The 11,413-nt window shown below is 45.9% G+C and overlaps 1 protein-coding gene across 1 annotated transcript in view; it reads right to left on the reverse strand.

Annotated features, from left to right (window-relative positions):
* The window catches only part of RBSN (rabenosyn, RAB effector), a 189,437-nt gene extending 179,543 nt beyond the window's left edge, over positions 1–9,894 (reverse strand). Inside the window, exon 1 of the mRNA XM_085624454.1 lies at positions 9,721–9,894. The gene's annotated coding sequence lies outside the window, so the exon portion shown is untranslated. The remainder of the gene's footprint in view (positions 1–9,720) is intronic.
* Positions 9,895–11,413: the final 1,519 nt, after the last annotated feature.

Genomic DNA, 11,413 nt, shown 5'->3' on the forward strand with positions numbered 1-11,413 from the left:
GGTGAGAAATTCCTCGAACCGGGAAATGCCCCCTTATCCATATCATGGTACTCTGTGCTTGTCCATTATAATCACCACACGTTTTCTATATGTATTTGGAACATTCTTTACGTATTCTTAGAGGTCTATGAATGGAGTGACCTTACCCCTATGCTCAGTCATGTTATACACTACCTTCCGCCCTCTGGACTAAAATTACATAACTGGGGAGAAAGGCCATGCTAAGGGTATAAAGCCCGTCCCTGAAGATACACATCTCCGGCACCATGAGATTTCAATCATGCCACATTTAACCAGGCTTGCTGGAGTGTAGTATGTCCTATGTATGTACTTAAAGTGTATTACTAATTGGCGATTCCCATTAGGGAAGTTTTCCTTTTTATGCTGGCAACAATAGGCCATAGGTGTGCCTAGACTCTCATCTGCTTAGCACCAAGATACCCTCCGGGTGATAGTGTACTCTACAAATCTACATAGCATAGCACCCTTGTGCCTCTGATATCTTGAAGCTCAAGTCCTGCAACAGTCGGCTGTACTTAGAATATCATCTATTACTGTTTGTATCATTACAGCACTGTACATTGAGGCCATCAATCTGATTGGATGTGGGTTCGTTATGGTAAAAGTGAGTAGCTTCCAATCAGCAGGCTCATTCATCATTGAGGGTAACAAGTCCTCACCCATATGACCCAGTCTGAGGTATGTCAACACACAGTACATGTGCCTCAGTGCTAGCTGTGCAGCCCAGATAATCCAGATATGATTTGAACGTCTAATTTATAAATGTATCACCCAATGGGCGTTTCTGGTGATTGCCCAGGGTCGCATGCAGACTCTATTTGGAGGTTCTTGAATAGTGACATCATGGGGAAGTACATTTCAGAGACCCACATATCGAGGCCACCGTCAACCTGGCCCACACTATAGATTCTACTGTGTGTATTTCTCTTTTAAGCCCAAGATGATTTTTCATCAGCACAGCCTTCAAAGGTCTGGCAGTCGCTCCTCCAGCTCATAGAGGTGTGCCTGCCTGCAGTTGTGAAACCAATGAGTGAATTGCACCTGCAAGACTACTTCACGAGATTTTTTTTTTTTTTAATAAGATTTAAAACCTTCATCTAGTCCAGTCCTTAAAGTAGATAAATCTAACTTAATGTGACAAACAAACATATTGTCATCATTTAATAAACAAAAAATATAAGATTGAGAGGCCTTGAAAAAAGTGCACACTTACGGCATCTGTATCAGTTAATAATGTAATTAGAATCAAGGGCTGCTGAACAAGTTCACTTAATTATCAAGACATGCTACCACAGGTACATAAAATCAGAAGCATTGTCAATTTGGTCTGGATCATTCAGGTTCAGAATGACATCACGCCTATGTTAAACCATAGTTGTGGTGTTCTCAGAGAAATAACAGCACCTGCCCATTAGTCTGAGAGGGGTAATAAAATCAATTTTAAACAATAAGTCCATCGTGTCAAAAAGAGAAAGATCATTTACTAATGAAGAAAGCAGAAGACAGTTACTGATCTACCCAGGAGTGGGGTGTCCAGCAAAATTTCCCCATGATTAGACTTATGTTGCCTATAGAGACCACAAATAACCTGAAAGCTACACGACGGATCTACAAGCTGCTGGTAAGATGGTAAGTGTTAGAGCTTATGATTCTACCATGGCTTTCATGGAAAGCTATCCATGAGAAAACTGTTTCCATCCAAAAAGGTCTTTGCTGTACAGTTTAAGTTTGTAAAGAAACACCTGAATAAACCACAAGACTTTTGGAACAGTTTCCAATAGATGGATGAAACCAAAGTTGAGTTGTTAGGCTTCATGTAGAATGACATCTGGCAAAAACCAAACATCGTACCAAGGAAAGAATATCATACCATTTGTTAAGCATGGAGCACAAGGAATAACGAGATGGGCATGTTTTGCAGCCACAGGACCTAGATGCTTCACAATGATTGTGTCCACCATGAGTTCGTAGACCATCATTCTACGAACTAAAGCTTATCCAAAGTGCAATCATAAAGCAAGACACAGATCCAAAAGACACCAGTAAATCTACAACTGGGTGACTGAAAAAGAAAAGAAGCAGGACTTTTGAATGCATAAGTCAAAGTCCAACCCCCAGCCTTATGTAAAACTTGTAGCAGATCCAACCTGAGCTGTTCATAAATCTGAAATGATGCAATTTTGTTGCCACATCGCTTTCCGCATAGTTATGGATTGTCCGCATTATCTATGATCTGCTGCATATTCAGCAAATTGAAAAAAAAATTCATTGTTTCTAGCTCAAACGGATCAAAAGTTACAAAAAAAAGAAGCAACATGTGTTGCTGTGCAGTCGAAGGCCCTCTGCAAAGGTTGACTGGCCACGTTTCTGTTGAAATTTGCTATTTTAGGGTGTTAAACTGCTACTAATGAGGTGAACCCTATGCCCTGACAGTGTTAACATGCGTGAAAGTGATAAACTAATGATGTAATACTATTATGCAGCATAATTTGGCCTTTCTTGCTGTATAATTTAGTCAACCTCTATGCATAACTTGGCCCCCCACTGCCACATAATTCCAGTGTGCCTGGCTTATATGAATGCCCTCAAACATTACTGACCACAACTAGTTTTGTAAGGAGAAGTAGTTCAGAATCCCTCTCTGGTGATATGGGCGACTGAAACTCCAGCAAAAGACACACAATTGATGGACGGAATGCAGAACAAATCAAAACATTCACCCCCAGTCAAGAGATCTGGGTTAAATCCATCATCCTTTTGCTCACCATGCCACCCCAGTTAAGACATGGCCATATGCAAATCAGTCTCGACCCTGTGCCTCATGGGAATAGTCCAGCCCGAACTGCCAAGCCAGGTCCTCCCTGGACCGGAAACAAGCATCCTAGGACCGGTTTCGGGGTTTCACCCCTCTTCAGCCAGGATAGCTTGATTCCAGTGGCACAGGGAGCCCGGGACCCACGTCTGGTCATACCCAGCGCGCTTAGGGCGAGAAAGCAAGACACACAAGGACCTGGCCTGGCAGCTCGGACTGAACTATTCCCATTGGGCACAGGGTCAAGACTGATTTGCATATGGCTGGGTCCAAACTGGAACGGCATGGTGAGCAAAAAAACGATGGATTTAGGCCCAGATCCCTGTACTGGGGTGAATGTACGACATTTTTCCGCATTCTGTCCATCAATAGTTCTTTTTGCGACTGATAAAATCCTACAGGAAATGCTTACTTTAAATTACTGCTGCTACAGGAGGTTTCACACATCTCTGAATCAAGGCCTGCCCCCGCTTTCTCACACACGGATACTGAATATTGGCTGTTTCTTTAAATTATGACAAAGAACAATAAGCGTGTATTATTCCCCTCATACATAGATGTAACTACTGTCACTACTGGATGATGACTAGATGAAGGTCTGCTAAGTCTTAATATCTACAACCATAGATTCTAAGAGTTTTCACTTTCGTTTTCACATTACTGTGCACCCGATTAATATACCCTTAGATTCAAAGTTTACGGGAAGGAGGCATGGGAGAAGCTTGCTAATTTGCGTTATATTTGCCACTCAAAGCGTAGACAGTACTCATGTTTCCTAAAAATATGACTGACAGCAGGATGACAAGATTTTCAGAGAAATACACAACTAAAATTTGCATGGAGCGTAGTATCGTCACCCTGCACACCTCCTCCTAGTGCAAAACTTGCCCAACAGAACAAAAAACAGAGAACATGACGGCAATTAGCAGCTGCTGTGTACGTAGTCACAGAATGACCAAGTCCCTTAGGGATGGATTACAAATGTTGAAGCTGCTATCACACTACCAAGTGAGTCGTTAGATGGGGAAGCAGCAGGATCTAAAAAACAACCATTTAGGTTGACATGGGAATTTCTTGCAGGACTGGCATTTTTTCAGCATGTCGATTTTAGTTCCAAGTAAGGAACAGCTACCTAAAGAATACTGGGTTGGGAGTGGGAACAACACAAATTCTATAAACATAAAACCATTTAAATGTATCCTGTGAAATTATTTCTCCAATACCGAAATCTAAGCGGGACAAAGTGTGAAAGAACTTTTAGAAACATTTTTATTTGTAATGCGTTAAAATGGGCTGTAACATTAGTCTGGCAGTTTACACCTCAAAACACATGCCGTGCTTTGAAGCGCCAAGCTTAATATCCAAGCTGTGGTGGATGCAGACCCTAGTGTCTGAACAGTGAAGCCCATTCTGAGGTGTGGTGGGTGTAACATCACAGAGTAGTGGGTGAGAACAGCTCTGAGGCAGCCTAGTCCTGTCAAGCGGTGGATGTAAAGCCCGATATCAGTACAACTCCATCCCCGTTAAATGTTGAGCACAGAGCCAGTAGGGAGCCCAGCTTCATTAACACAGACCAGCATGGGGTCCAACCCCACCCCCAAAAACCAGAATTTACAATCACGTAAAAAAATCGTCAGCCATGGGTGAGGAGCTTGAGGGCAGGTCATCCATTTAGACCTGGGGTCTCCAATCATTTCTGTAGTGAGAGCTCCTTCTGATCAGTGAAAATCATTGTGAGCTACTGAAAGCTAAGTAACTCACACATTGTTACCAGACTTCCCCATGCTCAGCTTCATTGACTTTACGCCCAAGGACCATAATGCCAATACTATGGTTTGAACAAAATACTTAAACTTGGGGCACTATTACAGGGATGTCATTTATTTTTTGTTAACAAATTTTATTGGGATTTTTCATCGCTTACATCATACCAACCATAGCATGTTCCGTGGTTCAATGGAATAATATAGATTCAACAGTTATGTTCCCTCACAAGTAATGAGGCATCCCTTTAGTGCAACAGAAACGTACTCCCCCCTACCCCCCATGACTCGTACAGACATACTCATAGCATACACTTATGCCTTGCACACTGCTATGCCGGCGGGGTGTGGTGGAACCCAGGGCCAGTGCTGTTCCTATCATTGTCAGGACTATTAGGAGAAGGGAGCACCAGAAGTGGTCTAATCAATGTAGCGAGCTGCGATGTGCAGCTGGCTCTGGATTTCTCACAGGTGAGTCTATTTGGGAGGTGGGGTACAGGTCACAAAGACTGTCCACCAGGGCTTCCGAAGCCGGGCCATACCTATAGTGTCTATCCCTCTTCTGAGTTCCTCAAGAGCACCCTCCCCTCACAACCTGCACATTTCTCCGCACCATGTATGCGCTCGAGGTCCCCCAAGCGATTTCCAGTTTTTCATGATTTTGCGATTGCCCAGTGTAAACGCTAGATCCTGAAATTTAGTTGTGACCTTGGTTTTGGAAGTGTGCGGGAATCACCCTAGGAGGCAATGGCCAGTGGATCTATCTTCCTCAATGACAGTCGCAATCCTATGCATGACCTCCTCACAGAAAGTGTGCAGCAAAGGGCAGGACCAGAGCATGTACAAGAGGATGGCTCCTATCTCTCCACAGCGGGGGCAGACTGCATCACCCACATTGAAATATCTGCCAATACATTCCGGAGTTCAAAAGGCTCTATGAAAGACATAATAGTTTATCAATTTAAACCAGGCAGCTGTGGATATCTTCGGTACTCTTCCCAGGATAGAATCTCACCCTCTGTCGGTGATAGGGATGCCCAGATCTTCCTCCCATCGTGCTTGCAGGCACTCCTGTGGCCGTTGTGAGTCCTCCTTAATCGCTCTATACAAGCATGAGACTACTTTGATACTGCCTGCAGAAACAGCTACGTATTGGCAACTCCTCAGTGCTTGTGGTTCCAAAGAACCAGTGCCCCAGTGCTTTCGGACTGCTGTTATGACCGCTCTGTGTAGTAAGAAGTGGCTCTGTGGGAGGTCGAACTCTGAGCGAAACTGTTCTAACGGGAGTAGCTCTGCCTCCCTAAATAAGTCTTGCACCTTTATCGCCCCCGCTCCTGCCCAGCTCTCAAGCCCCCCCAGAATTCACCATGCAGCGATTCAATCAGCATGGTGAGAGGCAAGTCACGGGAATACAGAATTTTGCTATGAGTTTTTTGCAAACATTGATTCCAGCGGGAAACAGCCTTTACCACAAAGGCTTTTCTACGCGTTACGTTTACAACGGTACACTTTCCTCGTAAACGTCTTCACAACGCGTATTGCTTCCACGACTATCTTTACCACGCAAGCAACGTCTTCACGGAACGTCTTCTTCCTCATCCGAAAAAATGCGTCAGTCCTTTTTTAGTGTCGGCGAAGACGTGAGCAAAAGGCAAAAAACAAAAAAAAGGGGGGGCTGGGGGGGGGGGGGGAACCCCCCCCAAAAAAATGCGTGGTAAAGGAATAATCGAGGTAAAGGATATGCGTAGAAAAATCATTCCGTTGTAACGCATGCGTGGTAAAGGCATGCGTTGCAACGGAATACGTAGTAACGACATATATTCGATTCCAGCACTTAGTATTTACCTGGAATTCCTGGGTGTCCCTGGCAGAAGACAGCCTCACCCTCAGCAACACTCTCAAGAGGTCAGAAATTCCCTGCACAAAGGGTCCCGAGCCTGTAGCTGGGTCTCGTCTGCCCGCCAGCCACTGGACAAACCAGTGAAGGTGGGCTACAAGATAGTCAGCTCTAATTCATGGACTGCCAGTGCCCTGGTCGTCGTCAAGCGCTGCAACGCTGACAGCGCCACTCGCCTTCGTCTCGTCCCTCATATAAAAGGCAATGAGTAAGGAGTCTAGTTCCCAGAACATTGCCCGTGGGATCTAAATCGGGAGGGTCCCGAACAATACAGGAGATGCGGAAGTGCCACCATGTTCAGGAGTGCTACAAGGCCTGCAACTGACAGCGGTAGTGTCTTCCAGACGTCCACATGGGCATGGAGAGACCTGATAGCTGACCCCACATTGCTTTCCAGGAGGTCCGCACAGTCGTGGAATATTTTAGTAACAAGATAGCGAAGGCATCAGGGCTCCCATTGGAGCTGAGTCAGCCCCTCTGGTGGATCTCTGTTTGGAGCTGTAGGGAATAACATGGATATTTGCCCATTCACTTTCAAACCTGATAGGGAACCAAAGCATTCCAGCATGGTACTATCCCCATCTAGATTCTCTGCCGTATAGCGTAAAAAAATAAATCAGCAAGTCATCTGCATACAAAGCTATGAGATGATAGTGTCCCCCAATCTGCAGTCCCTGATATCAGTTCCCCGTTCTCGCATAGCTGACCAGTGGCTCCATAGACAACGCGAAAAGTAGAGGAGACAATAGGCAGCCCTGCCTTGTTCCGCAACCCACTGGGTATCCCTTGAATACGATTAAGGCTGCCTGTTTTCCATTTTTACTGATTTTTACCGATAAATACAGACAGAAAACCATTTATTTTGTTGTCTATATTCATTTTTAAATGTGGATAAAAAAACTGAAATTGGGTGCTTTTTGAGTGAATCTAAATTCACTTTGTCATGACTGCCAGGCCAATAATTGTGCGGATTGATAGGTAAGGGGGTTAAAAAAGAAAGGAATTTTAGTAAAGAGGCCTAAACAGCAGTAGATATGCACAAGGCTGATACTAAAATGTGCATACTTTCATATAAGTGCATTGATTTACCTTCTGTGGGTGTTCATATCCCTGAAACCTGGCAGGCATTCAATCATTACTGCATATTTGTTTGTTAAAGAAATGTGGAAATATATCAGTTTCAGCTTTATTTTTTTCACAAAACCCATAATAAAGATGGATAAATACAGATAAACTTGACAAAAATAAATATGGATAAATACAGACGGAAATGACCAAAAAAATAAATACCATAAAACCGGGAGCCCTAGATATGATCCTGCCTGTGTGAACCTGAGCCCGTTTACAGCAACTTTGTCCACGCTGGGAAACTCCTACCTAGCCTAATACATAGCATCACATCGTACACGTTTTACCACTCCCGGCTGTCAAAAACGTATTCGGAGTCCAAGGCGAACTCTGCTGCATTCTCTCGGTCATAGCCTTCAGCCTCCAATAAGGCCAGTAGCCGCCTGATATTGAGAGCCGTATTGCGGCCGGGTATAAATCTTGCCTGATATGGGTGTATATGACAGGTATATCATGTGTGTTAATCAAAGCGTGGTCTGTGGAGATGTATGAACGTGTGTGTATGAATGAGATATATGTGTATGGGTGACTGTGGGAATATGTTGTATGTACTTGTCGCACAGGACATAACTTTCACTACATGTGGCACAGTTACATGTATAACACAAACATACCATTTATTTATTTAGTTTAATGGAAGAAATTTTTAAGTGTTGAAAATGTTTCCAGAATATAGAATATTTATTGGTACTTTAAATTTCTCCCACTTAAAAAAGCTATATTTTTCTATTATAAATATGTGGTGTTTACCAGCCACTGGAAGTAAGATGCCTGCTGTGTGTAAATGCAACACTTTGAAATGAGAGAAAATTAAAATGAAGAGTTAACTCAATCATTAAGTTAGCTGTTCATTTAAATTGTTTCCTACTTGAACGCAGTCAGGAACATTTTGTTACCACGATTCAATATTGAGTTAACATAAACTTTTATTAAACAGATAGATCAGTCCTTCAGTTCTTATCTTCTGTGCCCCATCCTTGGTCATAAAGCAGAGTGGAAAACTAACCATTATCAGGTCCTGCTGACTGCAGGTTAAGAGGGCTGACTAAAATAAACACAGGCTTCTTTAACTTTAAAAGGAAAATGCAACATGAAACTAAAATAAAATGTATTGATCCGGTCTTTTTAAAAAATGAACTCATGGCATGGCTGCGAGCTACTCTGAAGGCGTCATTGAGCAACCAGTGGCTCGGGATCAAGTGGTGGAAGATGCCTCAATTAGACATTGGAAGTAGAGCAGGATGGTAGAACCTCACTGACCGATGGGTGCGGATCCCTGGAGCATATCACACTCATTCCCTAGAACAGTTAATGTAAGGGCAGCCCAGCCTCTTTTGGTCTGAGAAGAACCTAATCCAACCCAATACCTGCAGACTACTAAGAGCAGAGCTCAACAGTGGTCTAATTTCTACCACTACAAAAGCTGTGTGTGCACACCTAGTGATTAAACTGAGCCCATCACAGCACTGAATGCACAGCTCGACGGGGGGGGGGGGGGAAGGGGGGGGGTAGTTGGGAATGTGCAGATGTGCAGGTGTACCCTACATCACAGGGGGGGGCTGAAACTGTCCAATCCCTTTCCCTGGGGACAGGTGAGTGTGGAGTCAAGCCAGCTCTTCTGCACCATCCAGGATGAGCTGAGGTTTAACAGAGGACCAGACACAGCCGTCAACAAGCTGGGTCTGGAATGACGGCGAGGACAGATGTTAAAGAGTTTTCTGGGGAGGGATGCAAAGATGCTGACTTATTAGGAGGCTACAGAGGCATGCTTCTTTTTTAGGAGGGGACACTAAAAACAAGGCGATGCCTGCAAACGAGGGAGAGCTGACAGGTAAGGTCATACCTGACCCACTGGGCAATGCTCTGGGACCCAGGGGCAGGGTGCAGACCCGCCCCATCCCTGCAGTTCAGTGGCCTTGGAGACTGGTTGGAGGAGTAGACCCAGCGCCCACCGTCTGCCCCGCCCTGTCCCAGAGAGGCGGTGGTGCGTACCTCGGGAAGCGGCCGGCCCCGTCCTTAACAAGCGATGCCAGACAATAGCCCGGCCCCGCCCCCGCACAGAGGTGACAACCCCTCCGCCAGGTGACAGTTCCACTCACCGGTCTCACGCTGATTCGGGCGGCGTCGGAGGCTCCGCGGGGAAGGCCCCTGGGGAGGGAACGTGCGGGCTGGAGCCGCGGATTGTGGTCAGCGGACACGGGGGGCCATCCAGCGGCACCAGGAGGGGGCACTGGCCCGAGGGGTGCCGTGGTGCTAGATGCCAGAGGGAGGGTGGGGCGGAGGGGGGACGCAGGAGGTGACGGCCTGGTGACGCGGTACGAGCCGGGTGGCGCTCGGTCTCTGGTCGCTTCACAGGAGCTGCTGCCCCGCCTGGCACTGTGGGATAGTGAGTGAGCGCTCAGTCGCCCGCACCGGTTCTGTTCACCGGGGGCTCTGGCCCCTATGCCGGCCCCCGAGCCGCCGCGGTTAATCTATTGAAATAAATATGTACAGGAGTCCAAAGATATTCTTATGAGTCTACCTCCGGCGCTGATGGACGCCCAGGCTGCTTAATACCACGACTACCTGGTTTATGATTCCAACTCCTTCAGTCTACCACCTTACACCCGGTGGTTGCAGTGCATTAACAAGCATTTGCAATACAATAGGTCTCGCATCCTTGAAAGTTTGAGCTATTGGTGTTGCAAATAATAATGCAATGCCAATAGCTCAATCGTTCAGTAATGGGAGACCTTTTGCATTGCAAAAATGCTTGTTCGTATAGTACCCAGTATGATCCAGTTGGTCTATGTAGACATTTTCTCATAAATAACCAAAGTACGAAAGATACTCACACCCCCTCTCAGAATAACATTGATTCTAACAAACACCTCTGAGACGCAGGCTCAAATTCCACAAGAAAGTGTGAGTAATGTTAGGATCTTATCCTGAAACTGATTTGAATAACAGTATAAAAGATTTTTCATGTGTGTAATGCATCTCCTTAAACTATATTAAAAGGGGCTAAATCCATCATTTACAGTTTGAAATGCAGCATTCCTTCAAAGCTGCAGATGCACAGGAAAACAAAATGCTTTCTGATACCGACAGGGAAATTACCGACTATTTAATAAATGATAAACCGGCATCTCCCAGATCTAACTTGACATCTTTGGGGCACCGGTCTCCGTTCCGGTGTTGACACTGTTCATAATTCAAAATCCTGGAAGGAGATGGTGTGCTTTATTCTCAGTTATTGAGTGGGAGCCCGTCTGTACCACCCACTGAGGACTAAAACAACTCATGGCACTGGAAAGAATGCTTTTGGATATGCACATATCTATTTATAGTTTGGGCGCAGTATTTCGGGTATTAGCTCTAAACGGGTGAACCTTGTGGATAGAGGAGCTTGTACTAACCTGCGGTCCCGCTGGCTTCTTCGTTGGTGTTCTTGCCGCTCCTGGGTCCCTGACGCTGCGGGTCTCCCCCGACGCCGCTTCCTGGCATCGCGGTTGAGACGGGGGGAGACTACAGCTCCCAGGCTGCATAGCGGCCAACTTCCTGCCGCATTCGCGCCCGGAGGCGCTTAAAACGCTGAAGCTCCCTCGGAGGAGCGGGTGAACCTTGTGGATAGAGGAGCTTGTACTAACCTGCGGTCCCGCTGGCTTCTTCGTTGGTGTTCTTGCCGCTCCTGGGTCCCTGACGCTGCGGGTCTCCCCCGACGCCGCTTCCCGGCATCGCGGTTGAGACGGGGGGAGACTACAGCTCCCAGGCTGCATAGCGGCCAACTTCCTGCCGCATTCGCGCCCGGAG

This window comes from Triturus cristatus, chromosome 9 (genome assembly GCF_964204655.1).
Source record: "Triturus cristatus chromosome 9, aTriCri1.1, whole genome shotgun sequence".
NCBI lineage: Eukaryota > Metazoa > Chordata > Amphibia > Caudata > Salamandridae > Triturus > Triturus cristatus.